This window comes from Rhea pennata, chromosome 12 (assembly GCF_028389875.1).
Source record: "Rhea pennata isolate bPtePen1 chromosome 12, bPtePen1.pri, whole genome shotgun sequence".
Taxonomy (NCBI): Eukaryota; Metazoa; Chordata; class Aves; order Rheiformes; family Rheidae; genus Rhea; species Rhea pennata.
This window is the reverse complement of record NC_084674.1, coordinates 7,132,582-7,139,073: the sequence shown is the minus strand read 5'-3', so window position 1 is coordinate 7,139,073 and position 6,492 is coordinate 7,132,582.

Sequence of the window (6,492 nt, the reverse complement as noted above, 5' to 3'; positions counted from 1 at the left end):
GGATTGCACAGGAAATTACTTCTGAGTTGCTTAAGTTGTCTCTAGCTGTGAAATCACACCAGGTTTTCAAATTCTGCCTTACACTCTGCCATGTGCATCCTCTTCTTTGTCTTAGCAGAAGACCAGAACAGAAACAAGTCTAGCTGCTTATAAAGTGCTCAGACACACAGTGTGGTATCCATTCACATGCCGAAGGTCCTGCACCATTTTTATGTATTTCCCATAGGTTAAATGCGAGTGTAACCCATGCTCCAGTCTTATTCCTAGTACTGCAGATCTATTTGTTGAATAGGCCGTTGGCCATCTGAGTCAATGCAGGGCCCTTCCTGCAGCTTGAATGGGCTGTGCATTAAGTACTCTGATGGCTGGGTCATCTCATGATACAGTCGAAACCCTTGTACTCCCTGGTGCCCATAGACACAATCGAAAGCCTCTCTTGTCTTCGCTGTGTTGGACTGCAGCGTCAGAGCTGTCCCAGGATTTGGTGCTGCCTTCCACTGGCGGCTGCACTGTGACTTTCACCTCTGTCTCATGGAAATGTAAAATCGATCTTATGCTCAACTTAAATACAAAATGAGCTAGAGCTGCTTGAACCAAAGGAGGGCAGTGCGTGCCTGTGCATGAAGTGGCAGTAAGGCAGCCTGTCCTTGTGAAGAGCATGTGCTAGAAAGGTGCTGACTTGGGGTCGCTCGCCCTGGCTTGACCGCGGACCTCTGCACTTAGCAAAATGCCTCCAGAAAGGTGGCGTTCTGCAGGGAGCCGGCACGGGGCCTGCGTACTGCAGGAGTCCTTCCCACCCGTCTCCTTGTTTGAGAAGGGCAGATCACAAGAGGGCAGTGCTACATGGCACAGCTTAGACTTCAAGCAGCATTGAAACTGTGCAAAATTATTTAAAACTTTTCCAGAGAAGCTAGATAGTCCTTATTATCCAGTATCTGAGTGCCTTACAGTTTTTACCGTGCTTTTTCTTTAACAGCACAGTAAGGGCTATTATTATTAATTAACGGTACAAATGAAGAACTAAAGCACAGAGCGGCTACAGGCATCAGTGTGTCAGTGAATAATCCTTAGGCATGTTAGAGCTCCAGTGGGATCCGTTGCCCCGTGCCGGGCACCTCAGCCCCTGACACGAAGGAAGTCGTTGGCAGCAGGGAAGGGGAGCTGAGAGCCTGCGTGCCGAGCAAAGGTGTCCCCACTCACTTGTATCTTCTTGTACAAATTCTTTTAATTAAAATCCTTCGTTCACTAAAGAACAATGGCATTGGGTCATTGACTTCAGCAGGACTTTAATTTTATCCTTTTGTAGTATCTTGCATTTTCTCTGAAAAACAAAATCCATTCAGTATATTTAGGGTTTTGTTGCTGAGTATTTAATATTCTCTATTGCTGTCAAATATATCTATGGCTGTTCAGTAACAAAGGCATTGATGGAAGGTCCTGAACTTTTTCTAATATGCCTTCTGGAAGCTTTAATATAGTTAATAAAGCTCTTTTTAAAAAAAACGAAATGAATTGACATTTGCCCAGTGTGATCTGTAGCTTAATGCTGCCCTTCTACTTGGTAAATAATGTATCCTTGTAGGATTTCCAGCCCTGACTCCATGTACATGGTAATACAACTCTTGGTCATAGCCTGTTATTCCATGGCCACCTCCGGGAACTTCTTACCACACAGTTTCTATGACAGCTTCAGTGATTTCTTGTTGCCTCTGCTCAGAGGGAGCCTGTTTCACAGCTTGTGCAAATGGATGGACAGAGTTCCTCTAAGATTAAAATTGGCTTTCCTTCATGCATTGTGTCTGCCTGAAGTTACAGCCAAAATCACTTCTTCTTCAAGGGAAATGCTTTATTGCTTGATACAGTGACATGTTCAATCTTGGCTGTGATATCCATATTTAAGATAAAGGAGAGTCATTCAGACTACCTACCGCAGAGCTTCAAGACCGTGGCTGAACAGGGATCCATATGTGGTAGTCTACCATCTGCATTGCTCTTGAACGAAGCCACTAAACTCGTAAGCCTCTCTCCTCCTTGAGGTCTCTATTCTGGCACCAACTGCACATGCACTGGCTGCACGTATTTCATTTGTCAAACAAACAAGCGAGTTACTGCAGGGTTCCTGCTTTCAGTCTGAAATTCTCTTCCTAAAGCCTTGGGCTCCAGTACCGTTCTGATGCACAGCCATTGTAAGCGACATTAATGGCAATAACAGGAGCAGACTGCCAAGGAAGGAGCCCCATCTGTCTTTCTTTAGACCCTTAATGGTACTTGTGGTGGAAGATTGCCCTTGAGAAACAGAAAGCATGGGTGAACTCCTGTCACCAACATGCAACCTGAAGGCTTTGTGTTCAGTATAAAGTTGCAATACAGGAACTAGCTGTCCCATGTAGGAATTTTTGGGGAGAGAAAGGCACTGCCAGAGGGCCATCCGTTGTCCTACCTATGCAGGACAGGAGGGGGCAGGCCTTGAGGGTATTCCCCGCTTTCTGCTGGCTATAGGAAGAGCCTACACAAACAATCCTAGACAACCTGGCCTTTGGGTGACCAGGGCTGGCTTAACAAAATTAGCTGGCAGTTTCCTTACAGTCACTAAATTCTGGGTCAGAAATTGAGCCCATTTAATAAGATACACTGTGCTGTGATCTCTAAGTGAACCCTGATCTTTTGGTAGAAGAGCTAAATATTTCTTACTGCTTTTACTAATTGCAGACATCATGTAACAGAGGTGTCATTGCCATTGCTGTGGAGAAAGGAGTGAATGAATAAGCACCATCACAATAACATGGAGAAATACTTGGTTTTGAACCCAAAGAAACAGTCTAAATTGTTGAAGATTGTCTCTCTGCAATGCAATTCCTTGCAAGAAGTTTGGTTATCAATAGCAGTCGGGGTTGTCACAGTGGTGGCAACTCTGCTTCTTCAGTGATTGACTGTCTCCTTTTAGGCCCTGTCTGTTTAATTAAGGCCATCCCAAACCAGAGATCAAGGTTGTGCTCTGCTTCTCTTTCAATCATTAGCCAATGCACAACCCCTCAAGGTACTGCTCCTTCAAACAACACAAAGCAGGTCATCTGCCGCAAAACGCAATCACAATTCTGCAGCTGACAAGCTCCTGAAAAGAGTCTCCATTCTATGCTAATCTAGTCCTGGTGCACAGTTCAAAGACAAATTAAATCAATGCAAAGCTCTCCAAATACTTCTTGAACAGAACTTGAGACAGTCTGAATCACGCTCCCAGTTCCATGGCCCCGTAATAACTCTGAAAGTAGCTGAGAAGGGTCTGACAGGTTTATTTTTGTTTCTTCCCATCAGGTCTTATCAATTAATTCTAGGAATAGTGACCCAGATCCTCAGCTATTCTTGCTGCAAGAGCTGATGCTCAAGCTCTCCTTTTAGCAGAAATCCAAAATAAGCTTTTCAGATCATAAAACTCTGTTAATGCCAGTAACATTTTTAATAAAAAAGCTTTTTGTTTAGCTAGCTATAAAGATAAAGTTTTATTAGTCTGTCCCTAATGGCAGAAGATACTGCATTGAGTAACACATTCTTTACACCTTCAGAAGTCTTTTAATGTTAAGCAACTACCTCCTTAACCTACTCAAGTCCCTTTTGATAGGCTCATGTACTGTCTTTAAGATTATGGCACCATTTCTATCACACAGATTGCCAGGCCATTTTAACACACTTTTGGAGATTACAGCTGGTTTTCAGTGGTGGGTGGCCTGCTTCTTCCCTGCCACTCTTCCTCCCGTCCCCAGAACAGGTTCAAAGCTCAAGTCACAACAACTCTCTGAGCAATGTAGCACTTTGTACTTTTAAGCTTGTGATTAGCTCCAGAAATACTTTGCTGAGTCAAATCCAATGAATTCAACACCTTGCAGACTCAAGCTTTAATCAAAGCTTGGAAAACTCTCAAACTTTTCTAAGAATATTTTCAGTTATTAAAAATGACTGGTGCAATATAAAATATCCATTAGAGAAAGCACTTGTGAAGCAGTAGAAGCCACCTGTGCATATAATTTAGTGATTTGTGTGGCGAATTGCAGATACCATTCATTTTTACATGCATGCTTAAGTCTGGAAAGCACCTGTGTAGGCAAGTCAAGAGATGTGAATGTTGTCCCATAGACATATGTATTAGGCACATGGGACATGATTTCGATATCAGATGTGCAAGGATGGTTGCTCACGCTTTCATTGGAGTGCAATTATTAGGCATGTCTTTTACATTTCATTAATTTGTGACCTTAATAGAAGCAACTGCACATAGTTTCCAGGGTTGCTTGAACTTTGGCAACAGCCTGATTTTGATGCTGAGCCATTGTTCACAACAACCTCAGAAGAAGCCAGCAGACCAGGCAGCACACAGTGCTCTCTGCAGCCTCGTCCTGCTGGTGAGGCACAAATGGTATTTGATCGGGAGGTGCAATAAGTACCACAGTTTGGATTTAGATTCACCCCACATTCTCATTTCTTATTTATAATTCTCCTCACTTTCTCCCTCTCTGTATTTGGCTTTCCAAATCTAAAGCTGTGGAGGAAGTATTCCAGTATTTCAGCATTTACTCTAAAGGGCCAAAAGGTGGGATCAAATAGCCAAGAGGACATCAGTATCCAACATTTAAGGAACAAAATGTAAAACCAGGCTTTCTTGATGAGCAAGCATTGGAGGCTGCAGTTTTCAATCTCATGACTGTCACTGCTGTGTATTTATGCCACTCTGTGCAGCCGTCCACAGCTGGCACAGAGAGGAGCCCGTGGACATGAAGGGGAAGGAAGTCTTTTAACAGTGTGTGCAGCAATAAAGCAAAATATAGTTGGCATCTGTTAAACGGAAGGAATGAACCACATCCAAAAAGTGCAAAAACACACATGGCGACCAAAGAGGTCCAGAAACCAGTGGAGGTAACCCAATGGTAGCTGTGTGAAAACAAGCAAGCGAAAAACAAAAGCAAAACATGTGCAAACCAAGCTCCCACCATTAACTTCTAGATGAGGACCCATATATTTTTTTTGCAATATGCAATCATTTTAGAAAGCATTAGAGATTATTCAGAAAGGACAGCTCCCCTGGCTGCTGCCACCAAATTTATTTGGCCTCATTGAGAAAATGCCTGGTAGACAATACAGGTGCATTAAGATTACATTGAGGAATGAAGTTGAAAGCTGACTTTCATGCCCTCAGCAGCAACAGTGACATTGGCTATAGAATAGTGCTAGTTAGGCTTATCAGAACCATGTGTGAGTGTTTTGATGAGTGACATCCATAACTGTCAGCAAGGCTCCCCACGAGGGCAATACAGCTCCGAAACAAAGACTCTGTTCGCTATCTGTCTGCCATGGCACTCGCTGTAAGTATTGCTATGTTTTCATTTGTATTTGGAGAGACAATCATTTACTCTATGACACCAAAAAAGGGACATACATAGGTAAGTAGGATCTTCTGGGTCATCAAGATCAAGACCTTGCTATCACAGGTAATGGTATCATATAATCCCTTTTAAAAGTATATATAAGCCGTTATTCTGTGGAGTTAACCTGTGGGGAAACCTACTAAGTTTTCATTCCACTATGACATTCATATCTGCAACACTGATGTGTCTGCAGAGGGCAGATCTCCAGATGTTCAAAAGTGCAGATGTCTAGAGGCTTAAATAATCTCAATTCTACATGGCTTCAGCTAACCAAATAAGGATTCAGGCATAAACACAGACCTTAGCCTGTCGATCAAGCTAGGATACTCATGCAAGGGAAAATGATACTATCCCCTCCTTTCAAAAAGGAGTAAATGTAGATAGTGTTAAAATATTATCTCTTTTTACATGTTACGTGTTTATATGTTTTATGTGATATTCTACATCTTTTCAATTTTAGGATTACTAAAGAATATAGGATTACTAAACCTCTAATGGCTTTCCTTTCCTTTCTCTTTTAAAATGGTATTACTAGATGATACACTAAATTTACACTGAGCTTTACTGTCATAGTGTACTGTTTCTATACTTTTTAAAAACATATTCTGCCTGTTTCTCCATTTTTGAAACACTAAAAAGTCAATTAAAAGCTATAGAATATATTTTAGCTAGAAATTCAAGATGCAGTTTCGCTGAATAGCCTTGCACTGCAGGCCAGACAGAGGTTTGCAAGGGGACCAACACCGAACCTCTTGCAGCAGGGCTTAGGCAAGCCATGGAGAGTCTAGCACAGACACTGAAGTTTGTACCCTCTAAATTTAATGGTCCCTCCCTGTATGAAAAAGATACATTTAGATTTTGACTTGCTTTTTTTAAAAAAGATAGCTCAGTGGCAAACATTTGGTCATAAGTGTCCAATGCAGGTAACTACTCTGGATGTCTCAGCTCTATCTTTTGTAAACTGAGCACTGGAAAGGACCCTGTCTTCACAAACTGTATTAGCAGCACTACAAAAATTAATTCGCTAAAAAGATTTATTTAAAATTACACTAGAACCTTGAATTCAGCTGAGTTTGTG